This window comes from Canis aureus, chromosome 6 (genome assembly GCF_053574225.1).
Source record: "Canis aureus isolate CA01 chromosome 6, VMU_Caureus_v.1.0, whole genome shotgun sequence".
Taxonomy (NCBI): domain Eukaryota; kingdom Metazoa; phylum Chordata; class Mammalia; order Carnivora; family Canidae; genus Canis; species Canis aureus.
Genome location: NC_135616.1, coordinates 24,084,182 through 24,107,279, shown reverse-complemented (window position 1 = coordinate 24,107,279; position 23,098 = coordinate 24,084,182). Strand labels below are relative to the sequence as shown.

Below are 23,098 nucleotides of genomic sequence, written 5' to 3'. Positions count from 1 at the left end.
TGGGCTGAAATTGACAGGCAGGTGGGGCCAAAGGCCAGGGCAGTTCGAAGCGCAGCTCTGGAACCCTCTCTAACCAGTCCTCCCTCCAAATCTCAAAATGAACTCGCTTAAGGAAAAGGATTCTGCAGTGACAAGTCCCCACCCCGCTCCACCTCTTTCCTGCCTTGGGCGAGCAGGAGCGCCCTGGCGATGCTCCATGAAGAGAGCTTTCATTCTTAACGTCAGACACTCGAGGTTTTTTGTTGTTGTTGTTGTTGTCGTCGTCGTTTTAGTGACTGGGGTCTGCTCCCTCTGGAAGTTAGAGCTCCCAAAGGTTTTTGTCTCTTAGGGTCACTATTGGAAATTCTGGCATCACATACCCAGGCAAACTTTTCTATCTTTTGTGGAAAACCTTTCTTTTGCACTTTTAAAGGAGAGCAAAGCAGGAGGTTTCAGGGTGTCAGAGGGAATCACGCCTAGTAGCTTTCATCTGTACCAGGAGCACCGAGAGCAGGGCTGAAAATTGGGAGGAGGGAAGTCATCTGGCTCCAGTTAGGTCCTTGTGCCTGCTCTGAAGTCACAAAGAAGTTGGGGACTTGTTGTTGCTCTTTGGAATGTGTCTCTGTGTGCTGCAAATAAGGTTTCATGTCAAAGGGGAGAGAGAAATGATGCCTTTTGAAAATGTTGCTGAGATTTGTTTTTAGCCGTAGGAATTGACAGTCATGTTTTATTGGTTCCAATGTTAAGACCCCTTTTAATGAGTCCTAGCAGAGCGTTTCTTTCTTTCTTTTTTTTTTTTTCCCCAAAAAAAGAGAAGCAGTGTCTTCTCAGTTTCTCATGATAAAACTATCATGATTTCAGATGCCAGGCTACCCACCCCAGCCTAATCCACCAAAGTGTTACATGGTTTAAGAATCCATCATGGTATTTTCCCATTCAGAAGGATATCTAAAGGTGGGCGGGGGGATGCATTTTGTGCAGCTTTATGGAATTAAATATTTAGTCGTGATGTTTCTACTAGACCCAACTAGAGATGTTTTAGAACAGGAAAATATTCTCTACAGCACTGGTATTCAGGTGAGGCCCACTGAGGTATGGGAAATCTGGGACTCAGCCACCTTCTAAGTTGCTTTTCTAATATTTGTGAGAGATGAATTAATGAATTGTGTCAAAAGAGGATATTAGGACAATAGCACAAGCAAGAATCCAAACCCTTAAAAAAAAAAAAAAAAGAATCCAAACCCTTGTGTGCTTGAATAGTGAGCCCAGAAGTCCAGCTATGAATAAGAACATGGAATGTACTTTTATTTTGTCAGAGCTTTTCATTTGTCTAAAGATTAAAACTTAGTGGGCAAATGTTAGCCCACTAATGGGCACTGGTGATTAATATTCTGTTATCTTAACTTGTATCACTTTTAAATGACCTACAAAGTATACTTCATTTAGTATATATTATACAGATTTAAGAATTCAAACAACACAGCTGTAGTCCTGACATCCATTTATTCATATTTTGAAAAACATGTAAAATCTAGTATAAACTCAGAAATCCAGAGGGATAATGAGATTAAGGCTTAACTTGTTTTAAGAGTGATTTCGGGATATTGGACATTACAAATTGGACCTTGTAAAGAATTTCTGAAGCCCTCAATGCACTTTTATCTAATAAGTATGTTCTAGGGCTCAGTGTTAGGACAGTTGACTCTCAAAATGCAAAGTCCATTTTCCACCTTAGTCTGGATTCAGCATAACAGCTGGGGCCTGCTGGTTCTGTCCTGGTGGATGGCTGAGATACCAGGCTGCCTGGCTCCGTGACGACACCTTCCAGCTTCACTGGGCCATATCATTTGAAGGATATGTAGTGGTGTCTGACCACTAAATGCTTACAAGTGTCATGGATGCTGCAAGAATCTGATACTTCTGCGGCAGGAAGAAAACTGTATTTTCCTTTAAAAGCAGAAGATACAGAGAAGAAAACAGTTCATGTGAACCTGTTGTTGCTCTCAAAGTACTATAACTCAGATTTGGTTCCATTATTGATAACGGTAGCATTTTAATTTGGGGGGACTAATTACATTATTCTAATTTTAATTTGCAAAAAAGATGTAAGACAAACCATCAAGATCTTAACTTTAATGTAGAGAAATGCTGTAAGTTGTAACCAATAGTATTATACTGGCCCATTTATTATAGCATCAGCGTAATATAAAAATGTTCTCTCAGATTTACATGTAGTTTAACAGAAGGATAAATGTGTTAAACAATTGCTTTTGCAAATGCATCACTTTTATTGAAGACAATTGAGTGGGGATGCATTATATTTATTACTTTTTATCCACCTATAGTTTTTAAAGTCTATGAAAGAATTCCTCAAATTTAGACAAGGAGTTGAAAAATTAAAATTGACTAATCTGTTGGAAAAAATACAAAATATGAGGAGCTAGAATCACTTCAAAAAGAATCTACTTGCTTAAGAATCACATTATCTATAGAAAGTAAGGCCATTAACATAATAACAATATTTTAAATATTTTTAAAGACTATTAAGTAATTTTGAATTTTTATTACATCTAGAAAAATAAAGCAACCCAAGCCTGAAGACTTTCTAAATACCCAAATTAATATTTAATTTTTGCTCTAGTGGCTTAGTCTTTCTGAGTATGCCATTTATGTTCAGATTCATGTTTTATTTTAGCAAATTAAGCATAGAATAATAAATTTGAAAAAGAATAATAAATTAAAAATAAAGGATTTATTATCTTATATTCAAATATATACATAACTAATTTAAGAGAAAAGGACTTGAGAAGACAAAAATTAAGACATTCAAAGTCTTATTTCTTATTCTCTTTGTTTTATTGCAAGAAATATAAACAAGAAATAAGTTCTGGAAAAAGTTTCTAGAAAAGACCTTTATAAAGGCTTCCAAAGTATGAAATTTAATTTAATAAGTGACATAACATGCAATGTTTATAGTACATTAGAAGGTAAATATCAGACAACATACAGTCTAAGTTTAGCTTAAGTAACCCCCAAAGTTTTTTTTTCATTTGTATTTTTTAAATTTTAGAGCATAATTTAGTAGTCATTCAAATAAGTCAATTTGGACTGGATTCAGGAACTTCTTTTTTACATTTTCATTGCATCTCACACAATGCAACAGTTAAATAAATGCTAACTGAAAGTTGAAAGAATTAAGATTATAAAATAAGAAAGCTTCAGTGTTGCACTTCACCAATATGCTCCCCAATCTATATTACTATTGCACATAAAAAGTCCATTGACCCTTCCACAGGAAAACACCTATAAAGAAAATAATCATGTTTTTTTAAAACGTTTAACCACCAGCTACCACAGTCCCAAGTACAGTCCTATACTGAAGTGTAGTTTTCCAGAGATTCTATTTCACAGAAGACAGAGGGCCACCTGAAAGAGTCTCTAAAAAAGTCTATTTAAAGATTTCATATAAATTAATTTAAAAATCTACTTAAACTTGAAGGAGCACAATTATCTATTGGCTAAAATGAGTTGTAATGATTAAAAAGCCATTAGATTTCCTAACATAGTTTTGTTTCCTGGCTTTGGTGCTTAAAGACTATTTCCTTAAATGTAGGACTATATTTTCTATCAGTTCTCTTTCTAAGGCCTGAATAACAACCTTAGCAAAGCGAACCAATCTCGTATCCATGTATTCTCTAAATTGTTACTTCCCTTTATATCAATTTGATACCCTCAGATTAGAAGTTGTTAGGTAGTTAGATTTTTGTATCAGAAGTTACTCAACCATTCAGAATACAATTTGTTTATTATGTGAAACAGGACCATTGATTACAAAATTATATCACAGGTATGGGAACCAAATAGTTATATCCTACAATCAAAAAGCAATTAGAGTAGATATTAATGTGTTGTATTGACTCAGAGGATTTACTGACAAAAGTGGACATGTTCACATTTTAAATTCATATCTTGTATTTTTTCCATATTTATGAAAATGGTGCACTTCACTCATTACCTTAGCCAATTTCCAAGATTCTCTATCTTAACTTAAAAATACAGTAAAATACAGTAAAAAAAAATATATCACGTTATTTACAACTACTTAATATCAGAAGATGTTCTAAGCATTTTACAGACATTAACTTATTTAATGCTCAAAACAGCACTAAGGTATGAGTACCACCATTAGCCTCATTCTATAGATGGAAAAACTGATACACAGAGAAGTTAAGTATTTTGCCCATTTTTGCACGGCTGGTAAGTCGTAGAACCAAAGTCTGGACCTGGCAGTGTGGCTTTTGGGTCTGTGTTCTCATCCACAGTGTTCTTTTTCATGCAAGGAACCTTTCCATTCTAGGATATGAGGCAGTGATTGGCCCTAGAGTTATATTTAGACTTAACACTTTCCTTTTGGAAAACTTGTAAGGGTTAAATAATAATGTATCTGACCTGAAAAGAAGTTAAGGAAAAGTATTGTTCTAAGCCTGGGGTTACAATTTTTTTTTTTTCTGTAAAAGACCAAATACCAATTATTTTTGGCTTTGGGAGCCACACAATCTTTGTTAAAACTACTCCATTCTTCCCTTGTAGCACAAAAACAGCCCCACACAGTATGTAAATGAATGGGCATGGCTGTGTTATAATAGAACATCACTTATTGGGCACTGAAATTTTGTATAATTTTCACATGTTATGAAATAATCTTCTTCTTTTTGTTTTTTCCCCACCATTTAAAAATGTAAAATCCATTGGTCGGGGCATATATAAAAACAGGAGGCAGGCTGGATATGTTCTGTGAGTCATAGTTTGCTAACCCCTGTCCTAGGCACTTGGGATATATTAATCAACAAAATGGACGCAAAATTTTGTCCTCATTCTAGTGGAAAGAATCTCATTGATCATTCTCCCTCTGCTTGGAAAGAATACAAGTCTCAATAATTCTACTGATGCCAAATTAGAATTTCAACTTTCCATAATAAGGCTTAAGAATTTAAGTAGCAATCTCGGAAAGTAAAGACTAATTAATTTAAAAAAATGAATGAGTTGCTCAATTTTTTCAAGCATACTATATAGAGAACCAGCTAACAGAAATTGGTCATTATTCAGAAGAGGTTTAAATATCATTTATATGATATTTTAATGATTTCCAGCAGGACATTAGTCAGGTACATTTAACACATTGCTAAGATTGACATGCAATATCCAGCAGACTAATCAAAACACATAAGTGAACATATGAACAATTATTTTTCTAAATACCATTCTATAACTCCAGCTGCTTTGATCAAAGGGTATGTGTTGTCAGGACTCCTGACTTCCAAGGGAATTAGCTAGATTGAGTACATCTATAATTTCCCCCTGCCTTCTCCAAAATGAGTAACCTCTGGAGGACACTCCTACTGTTGTAGGCTTGGTTTATGTGTCTATCTCCCTCAGTAGATCAAGTGCCTGACCTTGATCTACAAATGTGAGTTCAATTTGAATTGATATTGGTCTTAAGTATAATTGAGGTGGACACTTAGGTTAGTCAGTTAAGTGCGAATTGACAAAGCCAATGTTGAAATAAAAATGGAGGTTATTTGAAAGATGATCAACACACACACAATTTTGTCTACCAGGTGCAATAGTAACTATCACTGTTGAGTACCTACCATGAGTTTGCCATATTATTTGCTTACATTTTCTACTCCTTGTAACATTCTTCTCATCTTTTTAAATATTAGAAAATTGAGACTCAGAGAAGATGAATAATTTGTCTAATTATCTGTATACGATTGAATTGGGAGTCAGTCATCATCATCTGAAGAATACTCCCTTGTTGTGAGTGTATGTTATATATATATATATATATATATATGGCTTATACAGAAAACGAACTCTAATATACCTTCCATATCTTTGTTTTACTACATCACTGAAGAGATTAAAAGTTACAACTTCTCATGCTTCTTCAAATGACCCAAACAATGAAAAGGAGTGAGATAAATACTTTGGAAAACCAAAATTCTTTTCCATTGGTCTACCATATTTAATTATTAGTTCTGAGATTAAGGGGCCATGTAATAAGGTTGCTAAGATTTTTCACTCAGAAATTAACTTACTAAAAATACAATGAGCCAATATATTTTAAATAAATCAATAAAAATGAGAACATTCAATTTAACTATGAAAAATAATTGTGAAAATAAAACAAAACACAAAACAAAGCCTAGGAGCTTGAATTGAACCAAGAGGTTTTTTTCCCTAGATTTCTGTGCACTAGAGTATTAGAGGGGTATCAGCTTTGTTTCCGTGAGGACAATAGAAAGTTATTCATGTTGGTGATACTTACAGGTGATAAATACAACAGGTAGAAGCCAGAATTATAAAAATGTCTGTATACTCTAATAACACAAAATAAGATTACTCTAATTGGAAATTTATTGGGTTTATATCTTGTTTCAAGAAAATCATTTTAACAATTTTTATACCATAAATGTTTATACCTTCTGTCATTCACTTAGAAAATATATTCATTGTTATGTCCTTTCCATTAACTTCCAAGATAATTCATGATGCATGATGATTTCTTTAAAAACAACAACAACACAACACTATTATTATATTGGCAGGAGAATGAGTTAACCAGAGGAAGGACTCTCAGTTATAACATAGGTGAAACAGTGAATATGTCTATTTCACTGTGAATATTAAAACGAGGCCTATCTAGCCACAAATAATATTAATGAAAATAGGGTTAGAACTGTTTGCAGCATCAGAATTAAAGCAGAAAGGCCTGGGGCCCGCGGGCCAGGCAGCTCCAGGCCTTGGGTGGGGGGAGGGAAGAGGGAGAATAAAAAAAAAAAGAATTAAAGCAGAAAGGTACTAGAGAAAGCCTACAATCCTGGGGAAATGAAAATAATTAATGTTTATGATGCAAAGAGAGAAAATAAATGATAAGGAAGTAAAAAAAAGAAGAAAAAGAAGCAGTAAGGGAAATACAAGGAAATATGGGAAATCGAAGAAATTATTAAAAGATAAACCATCTGAAAAAGAAAGAAAAAGAGGACTTAGTAGTACAAGAATACGGGCAAGGAAATTCTAGAGCCTGGAGAATAGTTGTTAAATATTTGTTGGACAAAGAAGTACAAATTTAGGAGCATTTAAGTCACTACATACCCAACTAATATAGTTTACAAGATCATTAATGGTCTTCCATTGAAAAGAGAAAAGTCAGTTCTTAAAGACACACACACAAAAAAATGTTTCCCCAAGGAACAGAGAAAGGTCAATCATGGTTATCTTCACTCCCATAATTCAATTCAGTTCAGTAATTATATATTTGCAATCTGAGTTAATCAAGATGTTTCACTAAAAACTGTTTCCTTCTTTTAGATAATGTGGTAATTTCAGAAGTGTCAGAGTTCAAAGGGGACAGTCTGTTATTCCAATAGGAGGATATGAAACTATAGGAGCATTCCTTGCAAAATCATCTTAATTTTCAGTGTAATTGGGACTGGCAGCAGACCTGAGATACAGGGGGACCTTCACAGCCCTGGATAGTTTTTCTAAACCCATGCCTATGACCATACCACCCCCACAGTGGGAACTTGGGATGATGTGTTGCAATTTACCACTAACAAGAAGTTCTGCTGTGAAAACTAGCCCCCAAGTTTGCATTGAATGTAAACACATCATGCACCAAGCTCTGAGCTAGATTCTGAGATTCAGAGTTAAACAAGACAGACTTTGTGCAGTTAACAGTGCTGACTTTGTGCAGTTACCAGTGTAAGGGGAAAAAAAAGAATTACCCAAATTAATCAGACCGGTAATACGTGCTGTAGATTAGGGATAACATATATATTATAGGATAGGGATAGATATATGTAGGGATAACATATCTACATATGTAGAGGTAACATATCTACATATGTAGACATGGGATAACATATAACAGAGTCCCGCAACCTCACTGGAGAGACCAGGAGATTTAAGATGAGCCTTAAAAGATGAGATATCCAGAGTAATGGGTCTGGAGGAGGGCAAGGTGTGCACCCAGGGAAAACACAAGCTGGGAGAAGAGAATGCACATAAGCACCAGGCAGAGAAAAGTTTGGTACCTTCCAGGAACTGACAGAAAGTGTGTGTGGCTAGGCGCTTATGCAAGAAGGGTTGTCCAAATCATACAGGAAGTTGTAGGCTCTGCTAAGAACTATCCACTACTTGGCTGAATTCCATGGTGGAAAAATCGGCATTTAAAAAAAAATTTGAACTGATAAAATCAGCAATAATATGGTGGAAACACTGCCTTTGAAATCATCAATCTAAATAGATGTCCTAGCTGCACTTTAGCTGAGCCCCACGTCGGTAAAATGGGTTAGTAATTATAGTTCTACTTGCCAGGATTTTGGTAATGATATGCTGAAACCATGAAAAAAACATGTAAACAGAAAATGCTCTTTAAAATCAACTTATTAATTTTAAAAGATACAATAGACAAAATTTAACTGAATACATTTTTGCCCGTCAAGAAACCTCAGTGATTTCACGAGAGCCCCTCTGAATTAGTCAGAGACTTTTAAGACCAGAGTAATGAAGTTGAAGGAACCCAAAAGTGAACACAAGGGCATCAGAAGGAAGTGGGAAAATTAGACTTTCTGAGTGTTCACAGTAATTTATATATAATTCTTCAAAGGGAAAACGATGGCCTTTTTAGATGTAAAAGCCTTCCATTTCTTCCATTGATAGAGGAGCATTCCCTCTTCTTATTAATCTCCTAAACTCAAGCTTTGAGGCTTCGTTTTCTGCCATCCCCGAGCCCCTCACATGCATATGTCGGGTCCTGGGCTCCCGGTGCGCCTGTGAGCGGGTGGGTAAATTGCACCTGCACAGGGACCCTGAACTTCCTCAGAGCTCAGCTGGGCCACCGTATGGAGACTGGCTCACTGGAGGCTGCAGAGAAGTGAACTGAAGAATTACAGTCGGTTTCACTTCCCTGCCTTATGTGCCTTCAGGTGCCTCTGAAGACAGGCGAGGCCAGTGAAATGGAGAGGAGGAGGAAGAGAGACAGCACCAATGTTAGAGAAGAGACAGTTTTTGCAAATGGAGAGGCATTGTAGAAAATTGTGGATCGAAAGAAAAGAAAGAAGAAAGAAAGAAAGAAAGAAAGAAAGAAAGAAAGAAAGAAAGAAAGAAAGAGAAAGAAAGAAAGAAAGAAAGAAAGAAAGAAAGAAAGAAAGAAAGAAAGAAAGAAAGAAAGAAAATTGTGGATCGATGGATGTGTGTAGTGTCTGTGTGTGTATCCACTGACAAAGTGCATATAGCTCGGTGCCAGCTTGAAGTTTTCTGTGCAATGATTTCTGACGTGTGTTTTTAGCACCTGCAGGTCTATCTTGTATGTGGGAATGGGAGCGGGACAGTCAACAAATCACAGTCTGGCACTGAGTGAGGAATTATTGGGTTGGGAGGGTCAATTTTTCCCCCAAAAGAAAATAATGACATTTGTAAATCCCACTTACAACAGAGCAGCAGACCACTGCCTGGCTCTGATTTTTAGCCCCCCTTAAAACCAATCACACCAGAACATCCTGGGCAAATGGAAAAGATTAGAGGAGAGAATGAAAATCTGTGAGGCAGAGAGGGAAACTTTGAAGGAAAAACTTTAATGCTTTAATATGCACACTAGGATCTAGAACCTCATATGCATTAAACTGGGGTTCACTGATAACTCTGAAGGATCCCAGACAATATTGGTGTATTATATAGAGGCTGGAGCATGTGCCTTATAGCAAAGACCAATTGGGTGGATTGGTTACTATGACAACTGTACCTCTACTGTCAGTGGCAATCCCTGTAATCTCCCTGTTTTAAGGTTTTCACAAGTGTTCACTCCAAAATGACATTTGTAGGTAGGAAACAGTAAAGCTTGGAAACCTACATATATGGATAAGAGAAAGAATATGGCATAAGAGGATGTACAAATAAAATGGCCGTGTTACAATGCAAATATCTAAATAGTTCTATAGTGTAGTAATTAAGACCCAAAAGTCACACAGAGGTGGGTCAAATCCCACCTCGATGATTTACAAGCAGACTTTCTTTGAGTGACTTACTTAACTTCTTTTCAGCCTGCTTATCAATAAGGTGTACATAGTAATTAATACCCACTTCATTTGGGCAGTTCTGAATGTTGGAAGAATGTATATACAACACTTAATGTGGTGCCTGGCTATGAATACTTTATAATGGACAGCTTTTATTTTTATAAGAATACTTCTATTTATATCCAATTTGCTTTTCTGTTCATTTATTAGGATCCTTGATTCCATACAAGATGTTCTTTCTAGAGCTGGATTAACATAGCATAAATCTCAAGTGCTGCTCTGCTAGTGATAATATTTCTGCTGAAAGTGTCTATTTTTTACACCTTTGAATGAACAACAGAGCTTAGGCCAGCCTTGGAGTCTGTTCCATCCTCTTGATCTATCTATGTCAGCAATTGGAAAAATTAGAAAAATCATGGTGGATTCACATTAAATGGCTTTATTGGCATATAGTTTACATAGTATACAATTCCTTTTAAAGTGTAAAATCCAGTAACTTTAGTATATTCAGAGTTGTGCAGCCATCAGCACAATTAATTTTAGAATAATTTTATTAACCCCCCCCAAAGACCCTGTAATCTGGTAGCAATCAGCTCCTATTTTCCTCCATCATCCCCTCAGTCCCACTGAGGGCTGTCTCCAGAGACTCATAGTATTATTGTTCTGGACACTTCAGATAAAAGGAATCACATAATGTGTGGTGTTTTTTCTGACTCCTTTCATGTAGCATGATGTTTTCAAAGTTCATCTATGTTGAAGCATGTAATAGTACTTTATTCCTTTTCATGGCCAAAGAGTTTTCCATTGTATAGATATGCTGCATTTTCTTTATCCATCGAGTGATGGACATTTGAGTTATTTCCACTTTTTGCTATTATGGATAATGCTGCTATAAGCAATTTATATATAGGTTTGTGTTGGACTTGTGTTTATATTTCTTTGGGGGATATACCTGGGAGTGGAATTGCTGGGTCATATGATATTCAGTGAACAATGAACAAATGTTTCACTTTTTTGAGGAACTGTCAGATTGTTTTCCAAAGCAGCTGCACCACTTTGCATTCTCACCAGCAGTGTATGAAGGTTTCACTTTCTCCACATCCTCATCAACTCTCACTGTCCATCTTTCTGACCACAGTCATCATTATGGCTGTGAAGTGCTAGCTCATTGTGGTTTGATTTCCCTAATGATTAACAACATTGAGCATCTTTTCACGTGCTTATTGGTTATTTGTTTTGTTTTGAAAAATATCGATTCAGATCCTTTGGCCATTTCTTAGTTGGGCTATTTGTCTTTTTCTTATTGAGTTATGAGTCTTTAAAGGATTTTTAGTAGTGTTTCCTGTGGCTCCTAGAGCACAGCCAGGGCCCATCTTCTGCAGGAATTGGTTGCTGTAGCTGACAAAGATGAAAAGAAAATGCATGCAGATATACAGTGGAAAACTCTCAAGATACTTTTGTATGACACATTATGTCTATTACTAAAAATACCAGTGCTGGGTGTGACAGAAGAAAATATCTGTGGTCAATTTTGTTGTTTATCTTCTTCTCCATGTGATTATTCTGGCTTTACGTTGACTTAGGCATTATATTTCTCAACTAATGGTTTGGACTCACTTTAGCAAAACTTTTAATCAAAAAAAAATCCATTACTTAATTTATTTAAATTTTCTTAGAGCTACATAGGACATTTTTATTCAAAATATGTTTATACAATAATTATTTTAGGGAAATGAGGTGAAATTCTTTGGTTGCCAAGACAATAGAATGAGGTGAATTTTTTTGGTTGCCAAGACAATGATAACCCATAAGAGCCACTGCAGAAGAAATATGTAAAAAGAAAACAAACTGCAAAACAGATGTTCTCAATTGGAAAGGGATGCAAAAGTGTTCCTTATGGGGATCAGCAAGAAACAATACAGGCCAGGATTTTCGGTCGTGGCTATTTATGCTTCTGGATGGACAATTTGTATTTTGATTATGAATCTCTTTGAACAACCAAATAAGTTTTTGCTTTCCGTTAAGGTTTACATCTCTATTATATCACAAAGAAGGCTCCAGGCGACCATCAGAGTGCAAAGTGGTAGAATTTTAATGTGGATTTCTTTATCCTGATACTCAAGGAGACAAAGTATTATCAAAAGTATATGATAACTTTATAATTTCTAGTATGCACCACCAACAGATCCCAAAAAGCAGGTAACCTCTCTAAATTAGTCATTTGCGTAGTTTAAAAGGCAGGCATCTTCTTCCCTATGTGGAAGTCTTACATAAAGAAGGTACTACACAAAAAAAAAAAAAAAAAAAAAAAGAAGGTACTAATTCTAGGCAGTCACTTCAGTATCCCTAGAAGCTAACAAACTTCAGCTATCACTCAGACATTCTTATATTCAAAGTTCGGAAAGAGGGCAGCCCAGGTGGCTCAGCGGTTTAGTGCCACCTTCAGCTCCGGGCGTGATCCTGGAGACCCGGGATAGAGTCCCATGTCAGGCTCCCTGCATGGAGCCTGCGTCTCCCTCTGCCTGTGTCTCTGCCTCTCTCTCTCTCTGTGTGTGTGTGTCTCTCATGAATAAATAAATAAAATCTAAAAAAAAAAAAAAAAACACAAAATTTGGAAAGATAGAAAGCAGGCAAAGCTAAACTGAAATATGTAAACATCACTCTAATTCACTCAAAGAAATTCAAGGTTTGTGATTTCTCCAGACTTAGAAAGCAGCACACTAAACCAGCAGCAAGTAGTTTAAGTAAAACTGTCTTCCAAGGAAGGGGCACCCCCTGTACAGAAAGGAGCCCCTCCAGCCTTCCATCAGCCGAGTCAAACTGAGAGCCCAAGTTCCAGAAAACAACGGTCTCTCTGACCTAGAAAGAATAATTCTCAACTCAGAAAGATGTGTCTGGAAAATGCTTCACATTTTTTTTATGGCAAGGAAACTATAGAGTCTCAGAGCATAAAAAACATTTAAAATTTGTGAAAGCACAAAGAAATTCATGTCTATGGCTTTATAGACACTAATTAGTCTGCCACCAAAGCTGATGCGAATCACTTCTCTCCATTACTATATCTGTTATTATTCCTCCTAGTTGCCCTTCCTCCACTGGAACATTGTTATCCATTAACATTTACTACATATGTACAGCCCTTGAGCACAAGAGGAGTAGATAAGGAGCCTACCTCTCCGTATCCCAAATTCTCCATACAGAATGTAGATGGCAGGCTGTAACAAGGTATAGCTTTTGTGCGGTAAAATTAGGAAAACCCTTTCCCAAGGTATTTATGCAAGTTTGACTATAGAAAGTTCCTTCTTGAGCATCAGTTCCCAAAAGTGAGTGTGAGATTCATTGGTCTCTTTCTGCCCTGTGTTCCTGTTGGCTGGACAGTTAAAGGAAAGCTGTGTTAGTCTGCTTGAGCTGCCATAAGTAGAATAACACAGCCTGGATGGCTTAAATAACGGGAATTTGTTTCCTCACAGTTCTGCGAGGCTGGAAGTCCAAGGTCAAGTTGCCAGCAGGGTTGGTTTCTGTTGATGCCTCTTCCTGGCTTATAGAGAGCAGCCTTCTCTGTGTCCTCACATGGCCCTTCCTCTGTGTGCAGAGAGACAGAGATTTCTGGTGTCTCTTTCTCTTCTTATAAGGACACTGGTCCTATCAGATTACTGCCCCACCTGATGACCTCATTTAACCTTAATTACCTCCTAAAGGTAATCTTCAAGTACAGTCACACTGGATGTTAAGGCTTCAACATATGAATTTCGGGAAACATGATTCAGTTTACACCAAGAGCCAATAATAGGATACAGGAGTTAGAAAACAGGTTAGGGAAGCTAACTGAATTATTATTTTTCAACTAGGTCTATAGGGCAAAGTTATATAGGCAATTAAGCAATGATCCAAGTCAGCAATATATGAATAGCTTTTCCAGTAATACAAAGCTGGAAGAGAAAAATATCCTCTTTCCTCGGCCTCATAAAGTCTTGCCTAAATCAGTAGATCTCTTAAGAATCAACAATAGAGATTTTTTTTAATAAAATATGTCTTCCCTAGCCCTACCTCAGAGATTCTAAATAAATCTGGAATGTGGACCTAAGAACCTGCATATTTAGCAACATCCCAAGTGGTTTTGCTACTGGTGGTTTTTGGACCACGCTTTGAAAATCATTAAGACTAAAACAAAAAATTGCTTCTGCTTTCCAATTCACTTCAGATCTGCAGAAGATGGGAGAAAATGCTAAGAGTGATTTACTGAAAGATAAGGTTGAGGGGAAGGTGTTGCAGAATTAAAGGAAATCTGATAAACTGACATATGAAAGGGGGAAGTGAATCACAGAGTAAGTTATTGGAATTACCAGACTCCGAGGGATTTATTTCCTGATGGTGGAATTGAGGTACTTACTACACTCAAGTATTTTCAGAATAATGCAAGCCACATGTCAGAGTGTCCACAATTCAGCTTCAGAGAATGTGGTCAGCTTCCCCAGGATAATTTGCTTCCGCCTGGCAAAGAACTGATGATTGAAAAGGATACTGTTGTGGATTGGTTGTTTGGGAGGGTCTGGGACGCTTCCACACAGATGTCCTTTTCAGGGAGAATATCGGGAAGTCTCTTAGCCTCCCAAAGCCCTGGAGCTAGGGTTTACTTCAGCATTCGCCCCTCCAGGGTTGGTGAAGCAGCAAAGAACAGAAAGAACTGGCTCCCCACAGGGAGGGAGAGGAAAAGAGGAGAATAAGAGATTCCTATTTCACCCACAGCAGCAGGGTGTCCCTAAGCTGGATCCCACAAGCCACACCTCATTGTCTCCACAGCACACACACCCGGGGCCTGTCTCAGTCCCTTGCTGCTTATCTACCCAAAAGTAAGGGTAACCTTCTTCATTTATCTTAATCCCAGGATGATTTCACGGAATTATTCTGCCCCTAAAATCACATTCTGGGCCCATTTAGAAGGTATCAGCTGAAACTCTCTTTTCTTAAATTGAAGATGGACACATATTTATTGCCATGAATATTCCAAGAGAAGCCTGGAGTAATATATTCAGTTACTAACTAACTTTTCTCACTGTCTTCCTGCATGGCCACTCCTGCAGTGACTCTCCAACTGGAAACAGCCTGCTTGGTAGGAGGCTGGCTCCAGTTCCTCAGAACAAGCTTCCTAGCTTCCCCCACGAGAAATCTCTCCCTGGAGTTAGAGTAATGGATAAAATCAGGCTCTAGATCATGAGGTAGGATCTGGCCATGGTCTCCCTCAGCATCATCTGGAATGGCTGGACTTCCTTGTGAATGCTGATGTTGTTGATATACTCATTTTGACTGCTACATCCTAGATTCTCGGGGACAAGTAATTTTAGCCAGGTATATGATATCCTGAACTTGTGTTTTCAACATCATTCTGTGATCTTATGTCTTTCTGCACTTTTTCTTGTGCAGCAGATACCAGTTTCCTCAGGTCAGGAAGTCACTCTTATGTCTTCAAAAAGCCGGCCAGATGGGTGGGAGAGAGAAAGAGAGAGAGAGAAGTCTCAATAATGAGATTGTTCTCAGGGGGCAGCACAGTCTAATAATTGAGCTTTATTAGGAGTTTAAATGCAGGCATTACTTATGAGTCCATCACTAGCGTGAGAGTGATGCTTTATCTCCTTTTGTCACCAAGCTACACAGAGCTTGAATGGCTCCTTTGTGACAGGCTGCATGGAACCACTTCTCTCTTGAACGAGGAGGAGAGCTTTCTCCTATCACACAAACATTGGTTGTCCCTGCCAGCTCATTCGGCAGCAGGCATCTGTGCTAGTGAGCAGTGAGATCCCATGTCCCACTTGCAGGCATGGGGATTAGTCTAGGAGGTAATACTTGCCACTCAACTTCCTCACAGGGATGCGGGGAGGATTAATGAGATGCTATTTCCATTGCAATTTATGCTCTTCAGAAGAAAGGCACTAAGTACTAGGTATTAGAATTAGGGATTATATAGGTAATCAAGCAAAGAAGATATTCAACTGCTTCTAGTTACTAAAGGAAGCTTTAATCTGGGAGGTGTGGGAAGGAGGGGGGAAATACAGGAGTAAAAACTTGGCTGGAAGCCATGGTCCCTCATGAAGCAAAGGACCAAGGATGAAGTGTGAAGTGCTATGTACAATATAAACATGCACCTGTTCTGGCCCTTAAGGCTTATGATCTCAGGGAGGAGGCCTGCATTTCATGGAAGGCTTTTTTGTCACATCTACCTCTACCATCATTAGCCAGTCTACCAGTTTGGTCCCAGAAGAGAGTGGCAAAAGCATAAGCCAACTACCTCATCCACATACAGGAAGAATGGTCACATTCCTAATCCACCTGGAATTTATATGTGCCAGGGAGGAATTGTGGACAATGCCAGCATGCTACAGGGGCTCAGGCAAGGAATTGGGGGGTGGGGGTGGGAGTGGGGGGCAGGAAGACCGTTACTTACAATTGCAATGTGCAAAGCTAAAGTCCGTAAAGAGGTTGATCTTTTCACAGCCAAGTATATAAGCAGTGGCAGAGTTGGAATGTAACATGGTTTTCAGAGGTCCAGGCCTTAATGTCTTGGCTTCTTCCATTTATTATAGTGTATCCTCAACTATGTTTGCCTACCATCTGGTAGGATGTGAGATAACTTCAGATGGTACATGAAAAACCACTTTTAAATTTATTGTAATAATTAGGTTAGGTGTTACTACATTTGAGCATGTATAGAAATAAAGAACAATTAATCCGTGAAGTCCATAATTCATAAATATGATTGCTTAGAGCCATAATTCTCAATATTGACTACACATTAGAATCACACACAGAAAGCTTAAAACAAAACAGACAAAACAAAAACAAAAAAACAATGCTGAGTCCCACCCTCAGTCATTAAACCAGACTCTCTGAGAGCTTGCCCCCATCCTAGATACTTTGAGAAAGCTTTCCCCAGTGATTCTAAAGAGTCACCAGCATTGGGAGCCACTAAATTAGAGTAGGATTAAATATTTTTTAAGTGAGCAGTTTTAAGTAAAATATTAAATAATATCATAGTATGTGGATGTGGCAAATATCATGAAGTTTCTATATTGTGCTAATAACTGAAATGTGGTAAACTTTCTGTATCATGGGCAGCTCTCATTCTGTGAGACAATAATAATCCTAAAGAACAAAAAGAAAGACAGAGATAACCAAGAAAAACCATGAATGTGGTGGTGTGACAACAGCAAGACTGATTATTTAGACATGCTCAGGTAGGGATAAAAGACAAAGGGGTTTCAGGCAGTGCAGAGTAAAGGTGGCAAGTTAAATGTGGGTGTTTGTCAGTAAGACTGTTACCCAAAGTCTAACTCTTCCACCTTAGAGTTCAGAAATATGACTTTTCCTTTTCCCCTTTTGCCTTCTGACATCTTCACTATCACACTCCTGGACTGGACATTAAAAACAGATGAGAGGGAAGAAAAAGGATGAGATGATAATCAGTAATGATGTGTTTCTTGAAGGTGAGATTACCAGTGACTCTTTTCATCCATTCATTCTTTTATCATTTCTTCATTCATACAAGAAGCGTTTATTGACCACCTACTATACTGTAAGTCCTTTTTGCTTGTAAGTATGGTCAGAATTTTTCTCAGCGAGCATGAATTGTCTTTATGATATAATCAAACAAATTTTAAAGTTACTTCCATCTTAGAAAAACTGAGTAATGTGTATGACTGACCATTCTCCAGTTACTACGCAGCCAGACTCGTGTGGTAGGAAGAAGGCAGCTCCAGGGTCAGAAGATGGGAAGCTAAAGCATTTTCAGTTATACCTGACCCTGAGAATCACAGAAGGGTGGTGTGAGAAAACGCTAGAGACATTTCCTCTGTGAGATAGAGGAAATAAAACCCATCCTGAGGCACTGGAGAAGATGCCCAAGCCCTTTTTCCTCTATTCTTTCATCTGTTAAATGGGGATAATGATACTTTGTGTTTACCTACCTCAGAGAGGCATTATCAGGTCTATTTAAAGGCTCTTCCGATGAAAGCTGCTGTGTAATTACCAAGAACAGCTATGATAAAGAAACCTAAATACAACAGCAAATCAGCTGGAACAAATTCTCAAGGGAGTTTACTTCTCTGGAAAAATTTAAGAAAAGGGTAGCAGCTCTCCTCTGGGGACTTTTGGGTACCATTCTAGCTGGAAGTTTCGGGAAGTCTAGCTGATTTTCAAAGTCTCCTCCTGGCCAATCGCTCAGGATCTTCTTCGGCTTACTTTTCCCCATGGTCTAAGCAGTTTCCATGAAATTCCTCTTTCAAGTTTTTTCAGACCTTAACTCAGAAACTCTTTTATCCCTAAAGAGAATCATAAACAAGGCATTCACCTGTGAGAGAGAAAGAGAGAGAGAAAGGGAAGTTATCATGTGGGGAAAATGCGCACCTTATAGATGATAGGTAATGGGGAATTCCTCAATAGTTTTTTTTTTTTTTAAAGGACTGAAGTCGTTGATGATCAACATCAGGCTTTGTTGAAATTCATTTGACAAAGTTATGACAGGTCAATTCAATGGGAGCAGGGACACCACTGCTCCATTGGCTCAGGAGAGAGCCAAACCCAGTTGATTCAGGCTAACTGCAGTTTGACTGGAATATGGAGATAGGCTGAAGAAACATCATGGCTCTAGAATCTCAGGACTTGGAAAATATAGAAAATAGCAAGAACATAGCAGAATAATCAAGACTATCAGAAAACTTGGTGACTTGGATATGGTTTGGTGAGATCGGTGACAGAGAGCAAGCTAGCAGACCAGAGAGTGAGCAAGTTGAATTTATTAGAGATCTGGGTCCACACCATTGTAGGAAACCCAATGGTTTTATATTTTTGTGAAACTCACTTATGCAGTAAAGATGCAGGCTATTTATAAATAGCGCAACCCATGATTTCTGAAAGGCTTCTAAGCAATATAAGAAAAAGCCAAATTCCAATGATTGATTTTTGCACGAGTGATTTATAAGGTTAATAATTATGCATCATAATAATAGTTATCATTTATCGATTGATTACTGTGAGAGCTACATATTTTCCATATGCAATCCAAATGTCAGTGGGTGGCTTCCCAGATCTGGTGAAACTGTTACAAACCCCACATATCTCATGGCCTATGGTAATCCCACACCCATCCTCACATCTGTGAATCCCTGGGGGCTTGCATCTCCCTGCTTTTCCTGCCTCCCAGACCACCACTAGACATCCCTGCCAGACCACCAGATGTGAAATTGCCCATTCACTCACTGCGTGTTTGAAATACCAAGCCATCATAGGGTTAGTGAAGTCCATTAAAATTGCAAAGTAATGGGAATGAGTCATAACTTCCTCCAATCTTCTCCAGCCTCTCCCTACTGGATTGTGTCGGAGATAACAGTTTTTCTTTCCTTTCACGAGACAGAGACATTCATTTTCCAAGGCATCAGCAGCACAAAGTACTTCTCATTTGTTAAAGGGACTGGCTCTGAAAGGTGGTTTTATTCGCAAGTAGCAACCATTTATTTTTTCATTACCCTTAACCCTCGTGACAGTCCCACTTTACAGATGAAGCAACTAAGGCTCAGAGAGGTAGCATACCAGCCCAAGGATATAAATCTATGAAGTGGCAGAAAGAGAATTTAAATCCAGGTCTGGTTGACTCTGACATTAAAATTAACTTGGCCTTTAGAGGATGGGAAAATGATTACCTACTCCAGTTTACCGTTTCAAAACTGCTTAGTTTTTCCATCAAATCACTATGTTTGAAAACAAAAAACAAAACAAAACCAAAACAAAAAAACAGCTACATACTCCTAAAAGACCGTAGATGAGAAAGTCTAGAGTAAAACCCCCAATGAGTTAGTATTGTTTCAAAGAGAACAGGTTAGGATAATTAAAATATCTAAACAATGGAAATACAGCACCACTATTTTTAAGTTCTAATACTAGGATGTAGGCCACTAGCTTGTCAAGCCTGCAAATTACAACAAAGAAATAGCTAACACTGATGATGGCAATGAGGAGGAGGAGGAACATGGTAATGATAGCATTTATCCAGTGCTATTATAAATGCTTTGCATGTATTATTTAATTTAATCAAAAAAACCCTATTCCTTAAGTCTGTTGTTATCCCTATTTCATAAACAAGGTTAAAAAGTGAGAAGAGTTTAGCCCAAGGTCATTCATCTCAAAAGAGCTAAAGCTGGGTGGCACCTGGGTGGCTCAGTCCGTTGAGTATTTGACTCTTGGTTTCAGCTCAGGTTGTGATCTCAGGGTCATGGGATTGAGCCCCACGTCAGACTCGACATTGAACGTGGAGCTTGCTTGGGATTCTCTCTCCCTCTCCCACTACCCCCTTTTCCCCCCACTTACTCTTTCTTTCTCTAAAAAAAAAATACAAATAAAAAAAGAACTAAAGCCAAGGATCTCACCCAAGTTGTAGGACTTATACCCCTTAACAACTTAACAAGCAGGATCCTTGCTTTGAGAATGTTTTCAATAGATGTCCGCACTAGGATGGAACTAAGTGCAATGAGAGAATTTAAAGAATTTATACCTCTTGTTCCCACCATTAGCTCTAGTGTTTAGAACAGTACCTGGAATATAGTAGGAACTCAATTAATAACTGCTAAATAATAAGTGAATTGAAACAAAACATCTAAATCAGTAGAGATTAAATAACATTTTAAAAATAGTCACACATTGATGTTTAAAATATTACCCAGAAGAAATATAGGACAGGAAAAACCTGGCTTGGAAACACTTGGTTTAAAAAAAAAAAAAATCTGTATTTGTAGTCCTCTGGAAGCTGAACAGGAACCCAACACAGCACTGGGACCTCTAAAAGACTACTGTAATTTTAGAAAGCCTTAAAATATAATATATAAAATATATTATAAAACTATAAAACACATCATGTCACATATCATATTGTTATATTGTATACAATTCTGACCACATCTTTAAAAAGGTACAGCAATAGTCTGGAGATACTCAAAAGAGGTGAATATGATGGGAGGAAACTTTCTCAGAAAGAATTGAGGATTTTCCACACAGAGAAGAGAAGACATATGGCAACTGTCTTGCAATATTTAAAGTGCTGCCATGACACAGGCACTTGCTCTTTTCCTTGTAGAAAACTTAGATTTTCAGATCAGAATAAGGAGAAAAAACATATTTAACAAAACTGTCCAACATCTTTCAACAATAAAGTGGATTTGAAAAACTAAGGTCCGTTTTGTTATAAATTGCCAAATTGATAAGAATAATTACCTATGGAAAAAAACGATTAAAAAAGATTTCTATGTTATGGAGAGAAGGGGACAAGTCAGTGATCTCAAACCTGGCTGTATGTTAGTTGAAATCTACTGGAAGGCTGTGAAATATTATTGATTGCTAAGGCATCACCCCAATTGAATCATAATCTCTGGGAGTGAGGACCCGAGGATCAATATCAAGAATGTAAATTTTGTAACCCCTCAGATGAACCTGGTGCCTCCCAGGCTTGGGGATCACCAAACTAGATTACTTCAAAGTTCTCTTCTAACTCTTTGATGTAATGATTCTTAGAAGACTGCAGAATGTTTTCTTTAATAAATAAATGAGAAAGATTTGTAATCTGTAAAAGGAATTTAGTCTAAATGTACATAGGTAGCTCTAAAGTACCAGCAGACCACCTGATTTCTTCAACAGGTTAAAACTCTCCTTGCAATATAGTTAATGAAAACTTTTTCCATGTATCATGGAAAGGTAAACTTTATCTGGCCTGTTTCCCAATTATTTAAGTTCCAAATCACTGAAATATAAATAAATGAGACTTTACCGTACTTAGAACACCAGTATGATGAAAAATTTGTTTACACAAGGAGGTTTTAGGTCATCCTTCAATCATTCATCCCCAGAACCAGAATATGTGAGCGCGCAAGCACTCACGCATATGCACACACGCGCAAACACACACACACACACACACACACACACAAATATGACACATGGTAAATGTTGGGCAATTACTGAGATGGAACAAAGGAGACCTTCAAATTCCATCGCCTTTTTAACCTTATCTTTTTCTATGCAAGAATCTAGGAAGCCAAATCAAAGGCATCCAAATAATGTTATTAATCATGACATACTAAGCCCTTTATCTCTAATTCCTTGTCTTTTAAACACATTACTTTGGTCTAGGTGGTGCTAAGTCGAAGACTAAAAAGGGGTATTTTTAAAATATTAACAAATTTGAAGAGAAAATATTCATTTTGGCTAAATCGGTTCCCTATGTAAAGAGTTTCTAAAAAAGTGTACCAGGTGGCCATGTGAAGGAACTTTAATTATTGCAAAAGGCTACACCTGTAGATTTTTCCTAATCTAAAATTAAACCTGTAAGGCTCTGCTGGAATTATTTAGAAAAGAATAATTGAAACCCCCTTCAGCAAGTTAATTCAGGTTCTCCTAATTTTACTTTTCTGGTTCACAAGGTATCTTTTTTATCGTGGTGTTTTCAAATTGAAGTTCACACACATCAAATAAATAGCATGATAATCAGAGGTTTCAATATCCAATACACATTCATTATTATCTGTCATTATTGTCAGTGTCACTATTATAATTGCACACTGTAAAAAGAATGGAAGCTTTTCCACAGGAATTATTCACATGTATTACTTTCTAGGAGTAATTGAATAGTTGACATTGCATTTATATCAAAGTAAAATATGTGATGGTTTTTCTCATTTGTTTTATTCTTAAGAAACAAAAAAATGTAGAGTGATCTCTATTAGACCCCTTTATTTGGATCCAGAAAGATTCAGTTTCATGTAATGTTTAAATGTGTATTTTCTCATAATAAGGTTCAAAAGATATTCAATATGGTTAAAGTAATAATTTTCTAAGAACATATAACAACTAGGTAGTGAAGTCCTTTTAATTAGCTTGTATTTATATACATGAACTCAACAAGAAACTCAGTGACAAATGTTACTTTTCTTTTTTTAACTAATCAGGTTTGCTATGTTGAAATGAAGCCCACATTGTATTGCCGATATTTACAGATTAATAGT

General features: G+C 37.3%; 1 protein-coding gene across 4 annotated transcripts in view; it reads left to right on the top strand.

Moving 5' to 3' along the window:
* The window catches only part of KLHL14 (kelch like family member 14), a 116,073-nt gene that overhangs the window by 3,645 nt on the left and 89,330 nt on the right, over nt 1-23,098 (top strand). The window lies entirely within an intron of this gene.